A 25,218-nucleotide genomic window follows, 5' to 3' on the forward strand; every position below is an offset into this window, starting at 1 on the left:
GGATCTAAAAGCGAAAAAGTACCAAGTAAATAAATTTTATTTTAAAAAAATAAAACGCATGAAGAGACCAATTAAGGCAAATAGGATCTAAAAGAACAAAAACAAAAATATAATATGATTGGGTCAAGCCAGCTGATTTGTGCTCACCTGCAACTTTACCAGATATGGAAGTCCAAACTCCATCATATAACTCCTAAGTGATCCCTAAGACACGAAGGAATTGATTAGCACAAGCTGCCTCGCAACTATGACAAGTGAAAGTCTTGAAATACACAGTTTTGCATTTGTTTTCAATTCGAGAAAGCAAAAAGAAACTGAGAAGTTATAATCAGAAAATGTATGCCATTGCAGTTTTACAGTTGTTTTAAATTAGAGAAAGTAGGTAAAACTAAGTGATAGTTAGCAAATATATTTGTCCATCAATTAATAGACAAGGTTCATTTTTATGGATCAGGGAGGTAAAAAATGAGAGCCGAAATTATCAATCAATGCCAGAAAAGTGTTACCAAAAATCAAAGATTGTTCTAGTAGTATGTTTTCTATTTGGCGTAAGAGCTCAGATTAATAGTATCAGTTGACGAATCATTTATGCATCTTTACTTGAGTAATGCTGCATGAACATCACAAGGTTCATGTTTATCTGTGAGCTAACATACTTATAATAAACTGCAGACTAATACAAAACAGAAATTACAGACTAGATTAATGAAGAAGGTATCTAGAATAAACTAGAAGTCAGAGAAAACCAAAAGCAAAGCCAATATTTTCCTCTTTATCATTCCTATAATTAGGTGTTCTACTCAAGTAGTGACTTCAACTCAAATTAATTGGCTAAAATATGATGCATTAATCATCTAATGCCAAAATCTTATTTTATCGCCAATAACAGTTCTTCACTAGTCACGACATGTCCAAATTCAGATATCCCAAGGGCTTCATATGATAAAAAATGATTTCTAAGAATTAGAGGACAGGCTGCGAAACCAGAAGAGTTGAGAACTCTCTCTACTTATAGTGACAGAGTGACACTGGCCTAATGAGAATAAACTGAATTCCTCGGAAAATCTTCAGATAAGCAAATGCAGATCAAAGACATCAAACAAAGAGTCCTATATTTTCAAGGAATGGTATATTATGATCTAGTTATTGCTGATACAGAGAATAAAAGCATGTTAATCATGAGTAATGAATGACGTTCATCAACAACAGGGAATTTGGTCTAGTGGTATGATTCACGCTTTGGGTGTGAGAGGTCCCAAATTCAATTCTCGGAATGCCCCATTTTATTTCATCGGATACATAATTAATCAATTATTCCCTGTATCTGTTAAAATAAAATTAACCTTAAAATCTGATAAATCAAAATGCATTTGTTCTTTAAAAAAGGGTTGTAACACAATTGATCAATTATCCGTTGTTTCTTTTAATAGTAAATTTAATGTTACAGCTGTCTCCCATATGAAGCTAGTGCAGAGGTAAGAGAGTATTTATCTAAAACAATTCCTACCCAATGCTCTATTTAATGCATCACAGTTCTACAGACTACAGGTACAGAAATAATATAAATGTGGTAGGTTTGAGCAACATGTGACTTTACATATGGCTAACAGATCTAAAGAGGCTCAGTGTGAGTAGATAGTATTAGAAATAAGATCAGAAGCCAACTATGATAATAAAATATAAAAAGAAGGGTGAATGGGTGGAGTTTAAGTATCCTTTGGTTTACATTTGTTTATATCCTTTTCTTACTTCAAATGCTAAGCCACAGGAAAAAGTCAGTGAATATCTGACAAAACTTATGTAATGATGTGATTTTAATTACAGAGAGCTAATTCCTATGACTAGCATATATCAGTACAGTCAGCATCTATTAAAGTTATGCTAGGAATTTCATAGCCAAATAAAAAACTATGAAACAAACGTATTGATGATACCAAAATTACAAACCAATACTGAACCTCTTCTGACGGTTATGACCGCTCAGAGATCAACAGACTTTTAATGACTATCATGATGCAAAATAAACAATAAACAAGTTAGAGATGGAACCTAAAGCAAGGTAAATTACATAGGGGATAAATTCAACAACAGGGCATTTAGTCTAGTGGTATGATTCTCGCTTAGGGTGCGAGAGGTCCTGAGTTCAATTCTCGGAATGCCCCAGGTTTTCGGAACTAAACATTTTAAGAAACATTGTCGTGCTCAATTACATCATCTTGAGAAAAAGTCAAGAGCACTAATTAATAGTAAGACAAAAAAACAACAACCATTTTTTCAAGAATACTTTAACAAATAACACCACCAAGACTCAAATTAGTAAGATTCTGCCAAGCATGTTCACCTGCCAGTTTACCACTTAGCAGATCTGCAAGTCAAAAATACAACACAAAACTCTCAAGTGATCCCAGACACTATGTTGATAGATCAGCACAAGGAGTATCTCAACTATGATAAATGAATGTTTTGAAGGCTTATTGCTTTACAACTTTACCTTGGTTTATTTGACAGAGCAAGCAAATTGAGAAGTGACAACAAGCATATGGTTTCGTCATTGCAGTTTTGCCTTTGTTTTCAATTAAATAAAAGCAAGAAAGCAGAGAAGTGACAATTAGCTAATATATTGTACTTCAGCAAAGATTCATCAACAATGTTCATTTTCATGGATCAGGGATGTCAACAATGATAGCAAAAATTATTGATCAATGGAAAGTGTTACCAAAAACCAAGCATTTGTTTAGTGGTACAATGCTGATGAAGGCAAGAACTATTTGATTTTCCTTCTCTAATTAGGAGGAAGATTGCTATCTCCAACCAATGAATCATTTAATGTTTACTTGAGCAACGAAGCATGAACATAACAAGGTTCATGTTGTTTTGTGACAAAAACTTACACACAATGAGCAGCAGTCTAAAATACAAACAAGAACACACTAGATCAATTAAGAGCGTATCTAAACTAATCAGAAAATAAGAAAACACAAGCCCAAGCCTCTTTATCATTCCTAAACTTGGTATCCTCTACTTAAGATGTGACTTCCAACACAAATTATGAAGCATTAAACTTCTCCAGTTAAAGTTCCTTGGGACATGTCCAAAAGGATTGAGTATGATAAAAAGGAATGTAAACTTATGAACCACAAACAATCAAAGGTGACAGCTATTTAGGAATCAGAAAAAAGTGAACAGCAGAGGAAAGGGTGCAAAAGAGGAGGTCAAAACACTCTGTTTATCCACTAAATATTAGTATTCTGATGGGAGGCAGCATAAGTTCTGAAAGAAAATCCCAGTAAGGAAATATAGATCAACAGCTATTGAAATAAGAAGCCGAAAGGTTACATATATGCAATGAATATGGCATTTACAGTCAAGTTATTGCTAATCGTTGGAAAAATACATTGATCATGAGTCAAAATGACATTCTTCAACAACTGGGCATTTGGTCTAGTGGTATGATTCTCGCTTTGGGTGCGAGAGGTCGTTCGATTCTCGGAATGCCCCTTCTTTTGTGGGTAACCATTTTTAAGCCTAAAATTCTGACCGCAATAACTATTCCAAAGATAAGGTAGGATTCTTATTTCTCTTTTTTTTATGACAAGAGAAACCCGTAGCCGCTACCCTTTGGGTGCGCACAGGGTAAAACCCCGCTCCTATGCAATAGCTCGCAAACCAAGATAAGGTAGGATTCTTATTTAATAGTTTATAAAAGAATCACATTTGAGATTGATGTTTTGGAAATAGTTTATAAAAGAATCACATTTGAGATTGATGTTTTGGAAACTGCAGAATGCTCATCAGGCATTTACAGTATTCGGACAGATAAAATCATAATCTTGTGTATAGAAGTCAATTAAGCTGGATAAATTTCATTATTTCATGAAATAACAAACGGAGTAGGAAACTTTTACATGTAAACTGCAATATGTATTTTTAATCCGAACTGGCAATGCAGACAACCTAGAGTTAATTCTTCTTTGAATATACATACTGTTCAACTTTCAGAGCTTTTTTCCCAATTTCCTGTTCAGAATGCTTTGTCATTGTAAGTCAACTAACTTTTCTGCCAAATTACATTTTTAAGTATTTCACCATGTAAGATGAGATTCCTCCTACTCTCAAGCAACACTAGGAAAACTCATTTGGATCTAAAAGCGAAAAAGTATTAAGTAAATAATTTTTTTTTAAAAAAACACACGAAAAGACAAATTAAGGAAAATAGGATCTAAAAGAACAAAAACCAAAATAAAATATAATTGGGTCAAGCCAGCTGATTTGTGCTCACCAGCAACTTTACCAGATATGGAAGTCCAAACTCCATCATATAACTCCTAAGTGATCCCTAAAACACGAAGGGATTGATTAGCACAAGATGCCTCACAACTATGACAAGTGAAAATCTTGAAATACACAGGTTTGCATTTGTTTTCAATTCGAGAAAGCAAAAAGAAACTGAGAAGTGATAATAAGAAAATATATGCCATTGCAGTTTTACAGTGGTTTTAAATTAGAGAAAGTAGGTAAAACTAAGTGATAGTGAGCAAATATATTTGTCCATCAGCATCAATTAATAGACAAGGTTCATTTTTATGGATCAGAGAGGTAAAAAATGATAGCTGAAACTATCAATCAATGTCAGAAAAGTATTACAAAAATCAAAGATTGTTCTAGTAGTATGTTCCCAATTTGGCGTAAGAGTTCAGATTAATAGTATCAGTTGATGAATCATTCATTCATTTTTACTTGGGTAATGAAGCATGAACATCACAAGGTTCATGTTTTTCTGTGAGCTAACTAACTTATAATGAACTGCAGACTAATACACAAACAGAAATCACAGACTAGATTAATGAAGAAGGTATCTAGAATAAACTAGAAGTCAGAGAAAACCAAAAGCAAAGCCAATATTTTCCTCTTTATCATTCCCATAATTAAGTGTTCTACTTAAGTAGTGACTTCAACTCAAATTAATTGGCTAAAATATGATGCATTAATCATCCTATGCCAAAATCTTATTTTATCACCAATAACAGTTCTTTGCTAGTCACGACATGTCCAAATTCAGATATCTCAAGGGCTTCATATGATAAAAAATGATTTCTAAGAAATAGAGGACAGGCTGTGAAACCAGAAGAGTTGAGAACTCTCTCTACTAATAGTGATAGAGTAACACTCTCCTGATGAGAATAAACTGAATTCCTCGGAAAATCTTCAAATAAGCAAATGCAGATCAAAGACGTCAGGCAAAGAGTCCTATATTTTCAAGGAATGATATATTATGATCTAGTTATTGCTGATACAGAGAATAACAGCACGTTAATCATGAGTAATGACGTTCATCAACGACTGGGCATTTGGTCTAGTGGTATGTTCATTCTTTGGATGCGAGAGGTCCCAAATTCAATTTTCGGAATGCCCCGTTTATTTCATCAGATACATAACTAATCATTATTCCTTGTTTCTTTTAAAATATAATAAACCTTAAAATCTGATAAATCGAAATGCCTTTGTTCTTTAACAAAAAGGGTTGTAACACAATTGAACAATTATCCGTTGTTTCTTTTAATAGAAAATTTAACGTTACAGTTCACTCTCCCATATGAAGCAAGTGCAGAGGTAAGAGAGTATTTATCTAAGCAAATTCCTACCCAATGCCATATTTAATGCATTACAGTCCTACAGGTACAGAAATAATATATATGTGGTAGGTTTGAGCAAACATGTGACTTTACATATGGCTAACAGTTCCAGAGGGGCTCAGAATAAGTAGATAATATTAGATCTAAGATCAGAAGTCAACTAAGATATTAAAATATAAAAAGAGGGGTGAACGGCTGGAGTTTAAGTATCCTTTGGCTGACATTTATTTTTATCCTTTTCTTACTTCGAATGGAAAGCTTCAGGAAAAAGTCAGTGAATATCTGACATAACTTATGTAAGGATGTATTATTAATTTCAGAGAGAGCTAATTTCTACGACTAGAATATATCAGTACACTCAGCATCTATTAAAGTTATGCTAGGCATTTCATGTCCAAATAGAAAACTATGAAACAAACGTATTGATGATACAAAATTACAAACCAATACTAGAACTCTTCAAACGGGTATGGCCGCTCAGGCCTCAGAGATCAACAGACTTTTAATGACTATTATGATGCAAAGTAAACAATAAACAAGTTAGATATGAAACCTAAAGCAAGGTAAATTACATAGGGGAGAAAATAAATTCAACAACAGGGCATTTGGTCTAGTGGTATGATTCTCGCTTAGGGTGCGAGAGGTCCCGAGTTCAATTCTCGGAATGCCCCATTTTTTTAGGAACTTGACATTTTAACACAAAACATAGTCTTGCTGAGTTACACCATCTTGAGAAAACGTTAAGAGCACTAATTAATAGGTAGACAAAGAAACCACAACCATTTTGTCAAGAACAATTCAACAAAATACACCGCCAATACTCAAATTAGTAAGATTCTGCCAAGCATGTTCACCTACCAGTTTACCACTTAACAGACCTGTGAGTCAAAAATACAACACAGAACTCTGAAGTGAGCCCAGATACTGTGTTGACAGATCAGCAGAAGGAGCATCTCAACTATGATAAGTAAGCGTTTTGAAGGTTTATTGCTTTACAACTTTACCTGGTTTATTTGACAGAGCAGGCAAAAGGAGAAGTGACAATGAGCATATGGTTTCGTCTTTGCAATTTTGCCTTTGTTTTCAATTAAAGAAAGTAGGAAAGCTAAGAAGTTACAATTAGCTAATGTATTGTACTTCATCAAGGATTCATCAACAATGCTCATTTTCATGGATCATGGATGTCGACAATGGTAGCTAAAATTATTGATGAATGGCGAGTGTAACCAAAAACCAAGCATTTGTTTAGAGGTACTTTGCTTATTAAGGAAAGAGCTCTTCGATTTTCCTGCTCTCCAGCAGATGAATCATTTAATGTTCACTTGAGTAATGAAGGCATGAACATCACAAGGTTCATGCCGTTTTGTGACAAAAACTTACACACAGTGAGCAGCAGTCTAAAACACAAACAAGAAGAACACACTAGATCAATCAAGAACGTATCTAAGATAATCAGAAAATGAGAGAACAAGATGTGACTTCCAACACAAATTATGGGGTTGAAACATGAAGCATTAAACTTCTCCAATTATAGTTCCTTGTGACATGTCCAAAAGGATTGAGTATGATAAATAAGGAATGTAAACATTATGAACCACAAACAATCAAAGCTGATAGCTCTTTAGGAATCAGAAAAAAGTGAACACCAGAGGGAAGGGTGCAGAAGAGGAGTTCAAAACTCTGTTTATCCACTAAATATTAGTCTAATGGGAGTCAGCATAAGTTATCAAAAACAATTCCCAGTAAGGAAATACATGGCATTTGTAGTCAAGTTTTCGCTAATCATTGAAAAAATACATTGATCATGAATCAAAATGACATTCTTCAGCAACTGGGCATTTGGTCTAGTGGTATGATTCTCGCTTTGGGTGCGAGAGGTCCCGAGTTCGATTCTCGGAATGCCCCATTCTTTTTTTTTAATGAATATACATCTAAATTATTCCTAATTCATTTAAATAAAATTGACCTTATTTTACTAACTCATTAGCTCTGGCATAGATAGTTTGTATAGTTAGCTAGAGATCTTTTTTGTAAGCTCAAATGCCATATCTTGTAAATTATGCATCTTCCTGATGCTGTTATTAATACCACTTATCTTATCAAAAAAATAAAATAAAATTGACCTTAGAATCTGACAAGTCAAAATAAACAATCTTGGTTTCATTGAATGCCACCATCAACCAATCATTCTTTGTTCCTTTTAAAAGAAGATTTAACCTTTAAATCTGACTACCCTTTGTGAAACAAGTGCAGATACAACATAAGTGTTATCTGCAAGAATTCCTGACTCATGCTCTATTTAGTGCATTAAAGGTAAAAGCAAAACAAAGAATGTATGTTTTAACTAAGAACATACCTATATGGCATGTAGTTCTAAAGGGATAAAGAAAAATTACTTAGTAGTGTCAGAGATCTGACCCAAAGTCAACTTTGACACATTAGTTTATGCAATAACAAAAATCAGGCAACTTTTAAAGGCAAACTACAACATATATTTTTAATCCAAACTGCCAATGCAGGCAATTTCTATTTCTTCTTGTTATATACATAGTCCTCAATTATCAGAGCTTTCTATATATTCTGTTAGGTATGAACTTTAATTGTAAGTCAACTAAGACTTTCAGCTAATGCACATTTTTATTATCACAACATGTAAACTGACTTCTTCCTAATCTGAAAGAGAACACCTATGCTAAACCCATCTGCATCTGAAAGATAAGAACAATAAATCATGATTCAGAAAAGCATGCTATTTTGTGCTCACCTGCTAATTCACCACTTAGCAGATATGAAGGCCGAAAATACAACACAGAACCCCAAGTGATCTGCAGTGTTATGCTAATAGATCAGCACAAGGAGCATCTCAACCATGATAAGTGAAAGTTTTAAGTGTTCTTGCTTTACACCTTTCCGTTGGTTTATTTGAAAGAGCAGGCAAAATGAGAAGTGACTTAGCTAGTAATATATTTGTCCTTCAGAAAAGTTTCATAAACAAGGTTCATTTCATGGATCATGGATGTCAACAATGATAGATGAAGTTATTGATCAATGATAGGTGTCACCAAAAAATCAAACATTTCTCTAGTGGTATGTTGTCTGTTTCAGGCAAGGGATCCTTGAATTCCTGCTCAAATCAGGAGTAAGATTGCTATCCCTAGTTGATGAATCATTTAATTTCTCTTTACTTAAATTTCACAAGATTCATGCTGCTTTATGACCCAACTTACATGCAAGGACCTGCAGAATAAAACACCAACAAGTAGAAACATACTAGATTAATCAAGAAGATATTCAAATAATCTGAAAATAAGATTAAACTAAACGTAAAGCCCATTTTTTTCCTTTTTACCATTCCTAACCTTGGGCATCTACACAAGTTGCGACACCGACGCAAATTATGGAGCTAAAACATGAAGCATTAAGCCACCCCCAAATATGGTTCCTAGTTGACATGCAGCGGCGGAGCCAAAGGATGGAAGGTGGTTCATTCGCCGAAAATTTACATTGTATATAAAAGGCCAAAAACATATTATTTGTCTATATGGTAGGTTTTATAATCCCTTGGCTTCTTCATGTGTTTACTTCTTTATATTTTGAATCCCTTTAGTGAAACTCCTGACTCCGCTACTGGTGATATATATGTCCCAAAAGATTTGAGTATGACAAAAATGGTTTGTACATGAAATGCACAGGAAACGATCAAAACTGACAGCTCTTCAGGAATTAGAGGAAAGCAGGCATAGAAGAAAGGCTGCAAGAGAAGAAGAGTCTAAGACTCTCTGTTTATCTACTACTCCCTCTGGTCCAAAATAATTGATGTTTTACAAAATCAAGAAGGTATTAGAAAAAAATTCCAAATTTTCCTTTGGCACATTCCTAATTCAATGTACAGATTTGATGATAATTATGTAAGCCTAAGAAGAAAAGAAAATCATAACTAAGGGTATTTGAGTCAAAGTCTCTATTAATTTTTTAGAAGTGAATTCATTAATCCATGTACCCAAACCTAAAACATCAAATATTTTTGGACCAGAGGAAGTAACATTATTCTAATGGGAGTCCAAAGAAGCCTTCAAACCTTTTACCAGTAAGCAAATGCAGATCAATAGGTGTGAAATAAGAAGTAAAAGATTCTTTATTTGCAACTAAGCAATGGCATTTGTGATTAAGTTATTGCTGACCATTGAGAAAACACATTGATCATGAGTCAAAATGACACTCATCAACAACTGGACATTTGGTCTAGTGGTATGATTCTCGCTTTGGGTGCGAGAGGTCCTGAGTTCGATTTCGGAATGCCCCCTTCCTTTTTGATTAAATACACATCTCAAAATAATTTTAAGAAAAAAAAAATCTTAAATCTCATTCCCCCTTATGAATGACTCAATGAGTGCAGATGCAAGTTAAGACAGTTTTTATCTAAAAATAATTCCTAGCCAATCTCTACTTAGTGCGTTAAACTTCTAAATGTTGAAGCAAAGCAAATGATGTATGTTTGAACGAATCATACACCTTTTATATCCATGCAGTTCTAGAGGGATTAAGAGAAATCACTTTAATTGGAGATCTGATCCAAAGTCAACTATGACACCGTAAAAGAAACAGGGATAATCTGTGGAGTTCATTTACCCTTTTCTTTTCTTTATTATTCTTAACTTTTTCCCTTTCATTTCATTTATTTTTCGTTAAGGTAAATGCAAAATTTCAACAGAAGTGAACATACCCTCGACATCTAACTAATGCAGGGATATATTTTCAATTCAGAGACAACTAATTCCAACAATTTGCATATTTATTTTGGACAAGTAATCCAGCATCTCCTTATAGTAACTAGGAAATTCATAGCCAAATAGAGAAGTATGAAATAAATAAATCGGCTACCACAGTAATGACAACACAGTGACCTACAAATTGTTTAATGCATATAAAGATGATGCATAGAAAAAATAAGCAAAGAGAAACTAACAGGAAAGAGAACAAAACACAAAGATTGGGCATTTATGTTGCGGAGGTCCCAAGTTCAATTCTCAGAATGCCCCACTTTTCAGAAACTGTTATTTTGAACCTACACATTTTCTTCCTCAATTAGACAATCAAGACAAACATTAAGAGAACTAACTAATAAGGAAAACAGTAGTAAAACCAATAACTGTCATAGCTTAAATGTTTGGTTTTATTAATTGAGCCTTGGACCGCTTCTTGGTTTTTCTGAATCTTTTTATCAAAATACAAAGTAAAAGCCAAAGCCTCAAATTAGTAAAACCAATGATTAGCTTTATTGAGAATCGCATTCCATCAGTGGAACATGCAAGAAATACACAAGAGAAAGGATAATCAGAATTTAGACAAACAAAGTTCATGCAACAAAATAGTATGGTATTGGAGATAGTTTTAGTTGACACAGAAAATTCAAAACAAATTGTCTCAGAATTAAGGCCTCTAGACATAGTAGCTGGAGACTACTATGAGAAAATTCAAGGCTTTGACTAAGTAATTAGGGATGCTTGAGGCAGATGCTGAAGAAAAAGTCTTAAACATTTGACCTAGTGTCGATGTTAACAATGGGTGTGAACCAAAGTTCCTTTAAAAGATGAGGAATGCCCATCTCAACTTCGATGGAGTTATTTAAACTATAATCTTCACAACTTTCTCGATGCTGCTTCTCCCTAGGGCTAAAGAGAATTTAGTGAGTTCGAAACCAATTTGTTCTAAACTAATATCTCATTAATGATGATTAGGAGATATAAAGATTATTGAACATGTCTGACTAGAACTTCCAGCACCAAGAGATGAAAAAGTTATGTGAGGTAAAAAGAAGATAAGTTAGCCAATTAATACTAAGAACCTAACAAAACTCTCAACATGTGGGTCAACATACCATTTGTGTAGGTCAAGGTTGAGAATTGGGGTTGCGCCCTACCTTGTCAGCCTAAGCCTTGTTATGAGAACTGACAGTTTCCAACTTTCTATGAGGAGCTCTGTCCCTAATTCAATTAAAAATCACCCCTCCGCCCCCCCTTTTTCCCTCCAAAGCCCCTTGCTCCAAACATTTTCTGTACTTCTAATCAGACAAAATAAAAATAGGGTAAAGATGAAACCAAGTGGAGATCCATGAAATAGGTATGAACTAGTGGCATGATTCTCAAGTAGGGTGCAATAGGTCCCAAGTTTATATCCCGGATTGGCCTATGAGTCAATTCAATCAACTAATCCTAACATTTTCAGCTATATATGTCTTCGGTCTATGACTGAGCGAAGGGTTAATACCCTCAGCAGAAGGAAATTATACTACTCAAGTGCACATTTACTCTACTCATAAGCAAAAGTGTTAGCACCCTCGAGGGAGTGATTAGTATACAATTGTCTGCGTCAATCAGTTGTAAGTTTTGAATCAAGACTCAGAAACCAACATCAAATAGTACCACATAAAAACAGGATTAGGCTATAGAGCAATGGAAAAGATTGGTTCACCAATAATTCTTTTTATCAAAGAACAAAGTAAACACTGCCCAACCTTCAAATTAGCATAATATAGAAATCAAAATTCATCAGTAAAACAAGCAATTGAAACTATAATCAAAATTAGGACAAATAAAGTTCATGCAACAAAAAATGTATGAAATTGGAGACAGTTATAGTCCGTTCCGTACAGCACAAAATAGATTTTGCCTTGGTAACCCTATAAAAATTCATAGCTTGAGGAGTACTGAAGGAAAATCCCAAGGCTTCTAGAAACTTTTGTTCTAGTGTGTGTAGAGTATACATCTAGATACTGAATCAATGAATAATAAAAAAATCAGTTGGAAGTTATGATTCATACTCACTTACTCAGTAACTACAATCCAATAATACAAGGATGAAATCCAGCAGAGGCAAAAACAAAAAAAAAAGGCTTTATGATTTCTTCATACATGCCTAAACAAAATTAAGGATGACAAATAGAAGCGAGTTCATCATAAAAAATACGCAACTATAGTAGTAGATGAGAATTGAGAGCTGAAAGCACTAACCGGAAAACTCAATGGTCGGCCATTTCTCTAAGCAGAGAATGTTAGTTGCAGAGAATAGAATTTTTGAGTATTTAATTCTTCCATCGGAATGCGGGCGAATGTGCCCATGCGTCCACAAAGTATTATTTTTTCTTACATTTTTAATAAGGAAAAAGGAAAAGGCCTGAACCAAAAAATAAAAAAATTGCGTCTGCCGGGAGTCGAACCCGGGTCTATTGCTTGGAAGGCAATTATCCTAACCGTTGGACTACAAACGCTATCGTTTATGATACCTAGATTAATATTTAATATTAATATATAATCATGAATTTTACTACCATGATTTTGGTATTATGGTATTTGGTATGGTATATGGTATACATTTCTAATTTTTTTGGTATTCAATACGGTATTTGGTATTTAGAAAGATCAAATATCATACCGAAGTATATAGTTACATAAATAACATATATATATATTATTAAAATACTAACAAATATGCAACTTAGTATTAGTACATGTTATGCTGAGATTAGTTATGCTGAGATAAGTTATACTAGGATAAGTTATGCTGGGATTAGTTTTTATTGCTTGTTTGGTTTGTCATATTCAAACTTATATTCATTGCATAATTTCTAATAATAAGTTGTTTGTTTATAAAAGTACCCTCCACCTTATTTAGTTTTTTTTTTACATTTTCTTTGCAAACTTTAGTTATTCCTTTTAAAAATAAAAATTCCATCTTATCTAGATTAAATATTTTTGTGTGCGCATTTCCATGATTGTGTTGTGTGTTTTTAAAATTAAAACTTTCATCTTATTTAACTTAAAAATAAAACATCCATCTTATTAAGCTTAAAAATAAAATTTCCATCTTATTTAGCTTAAAAACAAAACTTTCATCTTATTTAGTTTTAAAATAATTTTTTTATCTTATTTAGTTTAAAAATAAAACTTCCATCTTATTTAACTTAAAAATAAAACTTTCATTTTAAGTTTATTAAAGTAAAAAAAAAACATTATTAAAGTTATCTACATTTTAATTGATATGTAAACTATAATTTTTAAGTGAGTAATAAACTATTTAATTAAAAAAATATGTAATTTAGTAGTGGAGTGAAATTTTAAGAGAAACCAAAATATAAATAAACATAAGAATTAGGCAAATAAATTCAACTTATAATATATTCATAAATAAATATTGTATTTATAAAATGTAATTTTTTATAGAAAAATATATTATCATAAGAACAACGAAAAATTAAGGCTGTGAATGTTATTATAAATGTTATTAGAAATTATGTTAATATACATGAATGTAAAAGTGGTGTATAAAAGAGAGTTTAAGGGAGGTATTTTTGTTATTTTACTTACTTTATCCCAGGAAAAGTTATCCTCACCCCCATGGAGGGATAACTTATCTGAGGACTAATTGTTAATCCTGGGATAAATTATCCCAACCTTTGCAACCATATTAACAACGGATTAAAGGCTACTTAAAAGTTATCCCGAGACTAAATCCTCATATCCATCACACCAAACCACCCCTAAATGTTTAGAAGTTGAAACTTTGACTATTCTATTTTGATTGAAATGCGATTGATTAACAAAAGGAGTTGTTTGTACTTTATTTTGAATAGATATGTCGATATATGTAATGTGTTAGTATGATACAATTAAGGCCTTTTTTTTAATTGTTAAAGTCATAATACTCTATTATATGAGTATATATTAATTGAAGTTGAACAAACTATGGTTACTAATTTACTATACCGTCGAATACCAAAACCGAACTTCAAATACCGAACCATATCGAATTAAATTGGCATGGTAATGATACAATGTTTTAAAAATCGAATACCAAAATTACTATATCAAAACTTTCAAATACCGTACCATATCATACCATGCACATCCCTAATCATGACTTTCTAACTATTTGTATAGTTCAACCTAAACAATCAGTTAACAAAAGACTTTTTTTTTGTATCATATCATAAATATAAATAATTTATTTGTATTGGCTAGAATAGCATTGATTAAAATAGATTAACTTCTCTCCACTGACAGTGAACAAGAAAATTACACCGTCAATTCATTTTTAGAAATACTTATTTCTTTTAACACATTCACATATAATTAATATTTAAATAAGAATAAGTAAAAAATATTATATGGTAACTTGGACTCTAAATTAATCATATGAGTTTGTTTAGGATTCTTATTTGGTTGCCAAAAATAAGAAGGATTATTTTACCACTTTCTTGTCCTCATTATTTTCACCCCGTTCTCCATCAACACCATTGAAGCAATTTGAGATAATCATCAATGGCAATTTCTTACTTCTTTTTTTCTTTTTAAAATCTAGACTAATTAATCTCATTAAAAAAATATTCATAACTTATTAGGTCTTCTTCGCAATATGAATTATTATTATTTTTGGATAAGTGCTTCCATTGCTTCAGACTGTGTTTTCTCTTCTTAATTTCATTCAATCAACAATACAAAATTTAATTGAAAATAAACTTTGATCAATATACCATCATATGTACTCCAATTTATTTAAATAATACTCAAAGTCGATAGTATCAAAAATGTTTGAACGTTCTTTAAAAAATAAATCTTAAATCTTTAAAACGTGTTTGAAAAAAAGAAAAAGAAAAGGACAAGTTGAAAAATCATTAATCTTTAAATATGAAAATATAATAATTAAATCAAAAGAAATAAGTATTTTTTTAAAAAAATAGACGGTGTAATTTTCTTGTCCACTGTTAGTGGAGAGAAGTTAATCTCTGATTAAAATTGAGCAACCTCAACTTTAATCAAAAGAAAAAAAGTAAGTTGGTGGACAGAAAGAACCATCTAATTTCTCAAGTTCCAACTTGGCAATGAAGAAGTGATAATCAGAAATCATTAAATTAATAAGTTAATTTTTTATTATTCATAAACACTTGATTGACAATTGAATATCAACAAATCTATAGGTTAATTATTAGTTATTTATAAAAGTCACTCAATCTACGTTCAAATGTCATCAATACGTTGATGTTTAATTATTCATGAAATTGTCTGATGGATGATTAATTTCAAGAGATTAATGTTAAATTATGATAATATCAATAAATTTATATTGAAACATCCTTGAGGGCACCATATGTATTTTCTTTATGGAACTAGGTTCCTATGAGTTCCCGTTTGTTTCCACAAACTCCTAATTCTTTTTTACTATAGAAAATATAGCTTTGCATGCGTCCTGAAAATGACTATTTCGTCCACAATGAATACACAATCAATTATCATGATTGAATTCGTACTTACTATGAGGATTGTAGAATGTATAGATCTTCCTACACCTTTGTTATGGATTATCTTATTGGCAGAAGATGAGATCTCTAAGGAGGTTGTTCATTTGAGAGACTTTTCAAGTTCACTTAACTTTGATTAGGTCCTTCTCTAGTTCTTTATTCCCTTCTAAAGTACTAGTAAGATCCAGCTTGACCTTGTTAAGATTGGCTTCAAGCTCGATTTGGATTTTACTCTTATGTCATTTACCTTTAGGACCATTATGGGAAACTTCTTTCATCCTACTTTGAACAAGTTCATTTTTAGAAGCGGACTTTATCTTTTCTTCTAGTTTGAGAACTTTATTAGATACTGCATCATTAAGATTTTCACTTAAGGACTCTTTTTCTTTGAAAGACTTTGATAAGAATATATATATATATATATATATATATCACGATGTTTGCTAGAGATTGCAACTCTTTAAGAGAGTAGTCTTCAAGTTTTTGTTGTACATCAAAAAAACTTACCTCATCCATGTCTTCATCCTCAAATTTGGGAATGAGAGCAAATAGAGAGTTAAAACTTGAATGTTCACCTTCAATTGCAAGCATAGATGTATTCTTCGGATCTTCATCATTCTCTGATTCACTGGAGGTATCACCACAAGTTGCAAGAGCTTGTTTGACCATATTGTTTAGTGTTTCTCTTGGTTGAAGTGGTTATGAACCAAATTCTTTCATCTCGCTTTGTCAGGATTATTCTTGATATAATCCTTGTTATCCTTATTATAATGGGGACAATCCTTGATTAAATCTCCAGATTTTTGCATTTGTAGCAATGGTCATTTATTTTTAAATATTTTCTTGAGTTCCTCTTTTTGGAAAGCAACTATTTCTCCTCACCATTCTTTGAAAACGTCTAGTAATGTACACCATTTCAGCATCATCCTTACTGGAGTCTCTCTTTACGGCCTTGAGTGTCATATTTTTTTCTTTCTTGGGTTCCTATCTATGTTGGTCATGTTGTCTCTTAAAATTGTAAATCTTCAGGTTTCCGATTAGCTCATCCATAGTCAGAGTCTGAAGATCGTTTGCTTAAGTGATAATATTAACTTTGCTTTCCTGGGAGACTAACATCACATTCAAAATCTTTCGCACAAGTTTATCTTTTTTAATGACCTCATTAAGACAGTGAGGCTCATTTGTAATATAGGTGAACTTGGTGTGTATCTTTTGGATGGACTCTCCTTCCTTCATCTTGAATAACTTATATTGAGTTCTAAGCGTATAAATCTTTGATTGTTTAATTTGTTTTGTTCCCTCATGAGCTATTTGCATGGTCTCTTAGATTTCCTTTGCAGTTTCATAGGCAGAGATTCTATTGTACTCGTCAGGTCCGATGTCACAGACAATGAGATTTTTAGCCTTGAATTTCTTCTCTATTTGCTTTTTTTCTGCATCAGAGTACTCTTTCCTCATTATGGGAGCTATTTTGGATGCTTCATCTATGATGACTGATATGCTCAAATTATACCTCCCTAAAGAAGTATAAGCAATCGTTATCAAATAAAGAACCCAACTTGTAGGTTGGGGTCGATCCCACGAGGAATATGGTTCAGGCTTAAACTTAACTCACTATTATATCTGTTTAGTCAAACTATTTCCGAGACAAGTAAATAAAGGGGGGGGGGGGTTGTAAAAAATTAAGCAAGATTCAAACTTTGAGTTATCAATATGAGAAAGAAACTAAGGTATAGGTGTTCCCCACAAGCTCTTAACGCAATAATCCTAATAATAATAATAATCATTTCCTAGTGTTTTACATGCAAATTTGATAAGTTAGGTATCCCTAAGTGATTGATCTTCCAAATAGGGAATTTCACTACGCACCTTGGTTCGGCTACGAGTGTATACTTTACTAACCCTTACCTTTACCTCGGATTAGACACCACATCAATGTATGACTTAGTTTTCACCCTCGCACCAATTGACATTAGATTATTAGATAGCATCCACTAAATCTGTTGTTAATTCTTTTCTCATTAACTACCTCCTTGGTCCGACAAGTAGAAGCGAGGCGAGTTCTAACGTTGGCCACCGTTAAAAAGACTTCTAAGCTAAATAATTAACAATACATGCATAAACACTATTCAAAAATTACTAAGTTCTTATTCATACTTTGTTAATTGTTCATGGTTCCCATAACCCTAGTTGTGGATTTAGGTACTCATGTTTGAAAGAACACAATTCATAATTGGGTAAAAAGAATTCATGAACTTACAAGAAGAATTGATGAAACCCCAAATCTTCAATTGAAATTCAAAGTCAAAATCCTATAAGACGAAATTCGGAAAATTAATTGCTAAGAGTGCAAATTAATTCCCAAAAACACAAACTTAGAAGTATACAATAATGTCTAAACACCAAAAACGAGGTTTATAACTCCTATTTATAGAAAACAAGTCCTAAATAAAAAGTAAATAAAATAAGGAAATAAGTTGTCTTGAACGTTACTTCAGTTGACGACTCGACCTACAGACTTTGGGTTGACCTACAGTCCGTAGGTCCCCTTCCATGGCTCCATACTTAGGATTTTTCATCAGGTACTGGAACTTCAACTCTCTGAATCCATCGACGGATGTGCAGGACGTCCCGTGGGTCGACCTACGGTCCGTCAGTTGCTTCGTAGTTTCACACTTAGTCAGAATTTCCTGATGCTCCATCTACGCCTGCCCAACGACGGTTCGTGGATCACTCCGTGGGTGGCTCCTTCTGCATAATTTCAGCTCTCATCTCCATCAACTGCATTCCAAGCTTATTTCCTGCAATTATTAGACACAAAACATCAATTCTAATCACAATATGGCCTAAGACACACAAAAACTCTAAGTGAAACGTATCAAAAATATCGTAAACTCACGGTATATCAACACCCTCAACTTAAACTTGTTGTTTGTACTCAAGCGACACACTAAAACTCTAAACGACACTTATGTAGAAGCAAACATACAAACTCAAGCAATCACATGGCCTTTTCAATCCATTCTATTTCCTTAGTGCAAATCTTTTCATTTAGACTCAACAAGCTAACTCATACGGATCCAAACATGACATAGATCGACCAACATACATCACAACATAAACCTTTTCACAATAACCAAGGTATCGATTTTCCAACAATGTAACTAGTGCTATCACTTCAAAAGTAATCCTTTTTTCACACACAATAGATATGGCTTTCAAGTTTAAGGATTCATTCAACACTCATGCTCAGAAGTGACTTCAAGTACAATTAGTGCTCAATACCATAGGCTTGCCCTTATTTTCACTGCTTAGACTCTCCAAACTAGGTGTTAGGATCACTATAGGACTTTCTTAGCTTGTAACGTAGGCTCAGGGTCAGGTAGGTACATTTGGGTACTTTTTAGTGACTTTCTACCCTCCTTGACATTACATTGGCTTTTTACCTCTCTTCTCAACTAATTCTTGACATATTTTTATTTTTCTGCTTTTTCCCTTGATTCTTTTTCGCACAGATGTGACTTTTGACTTTATAACTCTTATTTTTCACTTTCTTCTTTTTCTTTCAATTTATTTTTCTTTATTTCTTTTAGCACTTTTGTTACTCATTTTTTTGCTTCTTTTGCACAAAGTCACATCTTTTTCTATCTTTTTTTTTTCTCTCTTCAACACAAAACTCTTTTCATACCCTTTTTCTTTTTGGTTTCCTTTTTCATAGCCACCCTCAACTTATGTATTTTGCATGAGTTGAGGTGCACAATATCTGATGTCGGACCAGGGCCAAGATCAATGTAACTTTTTGAATTAGTCACCCTCAACTTAGGCTTTTGGCCTAAGTCAAGGTGCACATGTCCAAGGAGGGACCGGGGCCAAGACAATTGTTTAAGGGAAGGTGATTAGGTGTATTGAAAGAAGTGGTCTACATTTGGCTCAAACATTTGGATCAAAGGGAACATCTATTTCTTTTTGGTTGAATTATTTAGGCTTGAATAGACTTATTTGAACAAGGGCCTATGATCATTTCCCAACTTCTAGCCTAGATTATCTTAGTAGGACCAATGGGGCAAGTTTTAGATTGGCACACACTGTATGAACATTCAAACTTTTCTCACACACACTTTGCAGATTGTTTCATTATCATATTATTAGATTACCTAGTTCAAGTTTTAGCTTAAGTCACGAGGTCAAATTGGTTCCTTATCATGTCATATTAAGATCCAGCACATTCAACTCATCAAACCTATAGATCTAGCACATTTCAAACTTTTTTTGGACGGGTATCAACTTTTCATGCTTTTTATGCGATCATACTTTCATTCTTCTACTTACTTCTACACATACATTCCTAAACATGCCGGTTCAACAGAAAGTAAAATAGTCTCTTGGGGGAAAAGAACACAGGCAAGAAAACCCAAGAGAGGATTATGAGTTTGCTTACTCAGACTTCACCATATCACTCATAATCCAGTTACCCCACCCCTAATAAAATAAGGTGCAATTCCCCAATGCACAAAAATAAAAAGTAAAACATAAGGTGAAGCAAACTTGTGGTGCATATGCGCCGCAGAGCTCTCAAGAAGCGGGTGGGTCTGGTTTCTCGGAGCCCGCTGAATCAACTCTAGGAATGCTATCAGTAGAGCTATCATCAATTACTATAGCACCCTTAGTAGTGGTCAAACTGTCAGATGGTCCAATATCCACCTTACGGTCCCGCTGTTGTCTCCTCTCCTCATGAAGTATAGATGCCCTCTGGGCCTCTTCAAATTGCTGGTGCTCCTTCTTCTTCAAACGTCGAGCCTCCTCAGTATCAGTAGTGCGGTCGGAGCGGGGGCACTTCCTAGAAGTACGGGAAGGGTCTACTGAAGAGGCGGTACTACCGCTAGAACTAGAGCCAGACTGCAATTCTGAGCCAGTCGGTGCTCCGATCTATATGGCCCACTCCTCAGACTGGGGCAGTGACCACGTCGGAGCAAACTTATTAGGCTCGGTTCCTAGTAGTGCGGTGGACAGTGGGGGAGGTCCTGGTAGTGGGAGGAATGTAATGTGTGTCATTAGTGTCCTCCTGAATGATCAGACATCGCGAAGGACCGACATATTTGGACTTGCCCTTAGCGGCATAGGTTGGAGCTTGCTTAGGGGCCATGGTACCTCTGTAGGCTTAGTTAGTACCAAAAAATTCAAAAAGACTCATGGAAAAATTTTAGAACAAGAATAGGACCCAAACAAAAACTCAAAAAAAAATTTGGACAATAGCTGAATTGTCGACCCACAGTGGGAACCTATGGTCCTTTGATGGAATGACGATCCGTGGGTCCCCTCGGTAGGTCAGAGTACCTAAAGTTTGGTCTCTGATTTGGGAACCACGGATGTGCAGATTGGTCTATTGATCAAACGACGGACCGTAGTCCACACCGTGGTTCCATACTTATACGAATTTTGTGTGCGACTGACCCACGGTCCCCTACCTATGGTCTGTAGGTTGACCTACGGTCCGTGAGTGAGGTTCGTAGGTCAGTTCTATGCCAGACATCACACTTGAACTCTCATTCAACCCATAATGTTAACAATCATACATTCAAACTCAATCTAATCATGCATTTACACACAATATAAGGTAGTTTATCATCCTTAGGGTTCTGATTACACATAATTCAACCTTTTAACAGATCAAAATTACGACCCCTAAGTCAAAACATCCAATTAGACCCATTACTTGATTTATGTGGTTTTAACTTATAACACACTCACATTCTAACGTTCCAAGGGTGTTTCTAACTACAATTCAACATTTAACTGGAAGATTAACAACCCAAGGTCAAGATCCAACTTCGTGACTTCATGATTTAAACAATGAACAACGAATTCAAAGTTAGGGTAAAGTCGTTTACCTTACAAGTAATCGAAGTGGGTAAGTGTGTTAGTGCAGTGAACTCTTTGAACCTTTGCTATCCTTTCGACACCGAACCCGGATTGTGAAATTAATTGGGGGAGAAAATGGATGTGATTAGGGAGAGAAAAGGAAGATATGAGAGACAAAAGATTAATATGGGAGATTTATGAGTGATTTGGGGGATTTATTTATGATTATGGGTATTTGGAGGGTTGAAAAATGATTGGGAGGGAATTTTGGAAGTGGGGAATGGTTTTAAAAATGAAAGGTTTTATAAAATAGGGGTCCGGGTCGGGTCAAGCAGAACCCTAGGTTGGACCCACGAGACCCCATTGACGGTCCGTGGGTCGACCTACGGACTGTAGGTATGGTCCGTAGGTCACTCTTACACTTAGAAAATTTAGAAACTTACCTGGGATCTACGAACGCCATCCACGGTCCGTGGATTGACCAACGGACCGTCAATGGAGTCCGTAGACCATTGCACAACTATTTTCTGCAATTTTTTGCCTTTCATCCCTTCACACATAGCAACCATTAGGACTTTCTTTTTACATTTTCTGAACACTTTCTCGACATAGACCCTATTCTATATCTAGCCAACACTAATATAAGAATAAAACAGATATCTAAAGAGCTACAAAAATAAAAAAGAAAGAAGAAAACCTCCTATATCGAAAAGAAAAACCTATAGTTGGCTAGATTGTACATCTTGGGTTGCCTCCCAAGAAGCGCTTAATTTAACGTTGTGGCACGTCGCAGACACCTTGATTACTAAGACTTCATCAAGATAATAGGCCTTAATCATTTCTTGCATACTTTCAAATTTCCCCATGTAGACCTTGATCCTCTGCCCATTCACTTTGAACCTTCTTCCCTTCTTGTTCTCGAGATCGACCGCTCCATGTGGAAATACTTGCGTGACTTTGAATGGCCTGGTCCACTTGGATTTAAGCTTGCCAGGATACATGCGCAACCTTGAATTAAATAAAAGCACCAGATCACCCACAACAAATTCATGCTTTTCAATCTTTTGATTATGATACTTCTTCATCTTCTCCTTGTACAAGGCTGAACTTTCATATGCTTTTAGGCGAAACTCATCAAGCTTATTCATCTCATTCACTCTTTGACTTGATGTGGCGCCCCATTCTAAATTCAACTTCTTGAGCGCCTACAATGCCTTATGCTCTAGCTCTACCTCTATCGGAAAATGGCATGACTTCCCATATACAAGTTGGTAGGGGGACATACCTATGAGAGTCTTGAATGCGGTGCGATAGGCCCATATAGCATCATCAAGCCTTCTTGACCAATCCATTATGTTGGCGTTCACAGTCTTTGCAAGGATTTGCTTTATCTCTCTGTTTGACACCTCAACTTGCCCACTAGACTGCGAATGGTAAGGAGTAGCTGCATTGTGACGAACTTCATATTTCTCTAGCAACACCTTGAACAACTTATTACAAAAGTGAGAACCTTCATCGTTGATAATCGCCCTAGGTGTACCAAACCTGGAGAAGATATTCTTTTTCAGGAATGCGGTGACACTCTTTCCCTCATTGTTTGAAAGCGCAATTGCTTTCACCCATTTCGATACATAGTCAACTGCAACTAGGATATACTTCATCCCATGTGAACTTACAAATGGACCCATGAATTCAAGGCCCCAGACATCAAATAACTTAATCACCAATATCGGAAGGTAACTCTTACTTCTTGGAAATTCCTCCTTCTCTTTGGCAACAGTCACAAAACTTGGCGAAATCATGAGCATCTTGGTGGATGGTAGGCCAGTAATACCTACACTGCAAGATTTTATGAGCAGTTTGAATACCACTATGGTGCCCACCAATAGGCGATGAATGACACGCCTATAGTATACTCATCATCTCAACCTCAGGCACACAACGACAAATAATCCCATCAACACAAATACGAGACAAGTAGGGCTCATCCCAAAAGAACTTCTTCACATCATGCATAAAATTTTTCCTTTGGTGAAATGAAAAATCCAATGGAACCAAATCGCTTGCCAAATAGTTAGCAAAATTGGCGAACCAAGGGATAAGATCATAAGAAGCAGCCAATACATGTTCATCTAGGAATGCATCATTAATTTCAGCCCCCTCCTCTAATCTAGACAAATAGTCGATAACTTGATTTTCTGTCCCCTTTCTATCCTTCACCTCAAAATCGAACTCTTGCAGCAACAATACCCATCTAATCAACCTTGGTTTTGCATCATTTTTATCCATCAGATACTTCAATGCAGAATGGTCAGTATGCACTATGACCTAGTACCAAGCAAGTAGGATCGAAATTTCTTGAATGCGAAAACCATATCAAAGAGTTCATGTTCAGTCACAATATAGTTCTTTTGAGCCACATTCAGAGCTTTGCTGGCATAGTAAATCGGATGAAGAATCTTGTCTCGCCTCTATCCCAATACCACACAAAGCGCCACCCCACTCGCATCACACATTACTTCAAACGGTTACCCCCAATCTGGTGAAATAATGATAGGTGATGATACTAACCTTTCTTTCAATTCTCCAAATGCTCTCAGACAAGCATCGTCAAAATCAAACTTACACTCCTTTTCGAGCAGTTTGCACAAAGGGTGTGCAATTTTAGAGAAATCTTTGATAAACCTCCGGTAAAAACTTGCATGCCCAAGAAAACTTCTAACACCTTTAACATAGATAGGTGATGGAAGCTTTTCAACTACCTCAACTTTGGCTCTATCAACCTCAATACCTTTCTAAGAAATTCGATGACCCAAAACTATACCCTCTTTCACCATGAAGTGACATTTTTCCCAATTGAGCACAATATTGCACTCTTCACATCGTTTCAGTACCTCGGCCAAATGCATCAAACAACCATCAAACGAGTCACCTACCACAGAGAAATCATCTATAAATACCTCAATCGTGTCCTCCACCATATTTGAAAATATCGACATTATACACCTCTGAAAAGTCGTTGGAGCATTGCACAACCCAAATGGCATCCTTTTGAAGGAGAAAGTCCCATAAAGACAAGTGAAAATGGTTTTCTCTTGATCTTCCGGAGCTATGGAGATTTGATTGTATCCCGAATACCGATCTAGAAAACAATACCAACCCTTACCAGTGATGTAACGACCCTAAAAATGAACTAGTGAAACTAGAGCCTCACATGTGAGTTTGGAGTTGAGAACTTGATGAAATGATGAGAAATGACCGTGACGTCCGGAAACTAGTCATTTGAACTAGTGAGTTGTAAGGGTCAACTTTAAATGGTCATATCTTTTAGCTCAAAATGAATTAGGTGGACCTTTACCTATCCAATTAAAGGTCTTTGAGTCCTCTTTCCAACGCCATCGAGTTTGCCCAATTCCGACCTTGGAGTAAAAA

General features: G+C 34.7%; 1 long non-coding RNA gene and 4 other non-coding genes across 6 annotated transcripts in view; 3 read left to right on the forward strand and 2 right to left on the reverse strand.

The window, feature by feature from the left end:
* LOC125865310 (uncharacterized) overlaps nt 1–12,754 on the reverse strand; it is a 17,144-nt gene extending 4,390 nt beyond the window's left edge. Inside the window, exons 1-4 of one of the 2 annotated variants that reach the window (XR_007446338.1) lie at nt 12,644–12,754; nt 8,398–8,870; nt 4,280–4,336; nt 148–204 (exon numbers count right to left, since the gene is read on the reverse strand). This is a non-coding gene — a long non-coding RNA (uncharacterized LOC125865310). The remainder of the gene's footprint in view (nt 1–147; nt 205–4,279; nt 4,337–8,397; nt 8,871–12,643) is intronic. The other variant, XR_007446337.1, reaches the window with a different exon arrangement.
* Nucleotides 2,091–2,162, forward strand: TRNAP-AGG (transfer RNA proline (anticodon AGG)). Its single transcript has one exon. It is a non-coding gene; the product is annotated as a tRNA-Pro (tRNA).
* Nucleotides 6,233–6,304, forward strand: TRNAP-AGG (transfer RNA proline (anticodon AGG)). The gene has a single exon. It is a non-coding gene; the product is annotated as a tRNA-Pro (tRNA).
* On the forward strand, nt 7,467–7,538 carry TRNAP-UGG (transfer RNA proline (anticodon UGG)). Its single transcript has one exon. It is a non-coding gene; the product is annotated as a tRNA-Pro (tRNA).
* Nucleotides 12,755–12,828: 74 nt separating the features above from the next.
* Nucleotides 12,829–12,900, reverse strand: TRNAG-UCC (transfer RNA glycine (anticodon UCC)). Its single transcript has one exon. It is a non-coding gene; the product is annotated as a tRNA-Gly (tRNA).
* Nucleotides 12,901–25,218: the final 12,318 nt, after the last annotated feature.

This window comes from Solanum stenotomum, chromosome 5 (genome assembly GCF_019186545.1).
Source record: "Solanum stenotomum isolate F172 chromosome 5, ASM1918654v1, whole genome shotgun sequence".
Taxonomy (NCBI): domain Eukaryota; kingdom Viridiplantae; phylum Streptophyta; class Magnoliopsida; order Solanales; family Solanaceae; genus Solanum; species Solanum stenotomum.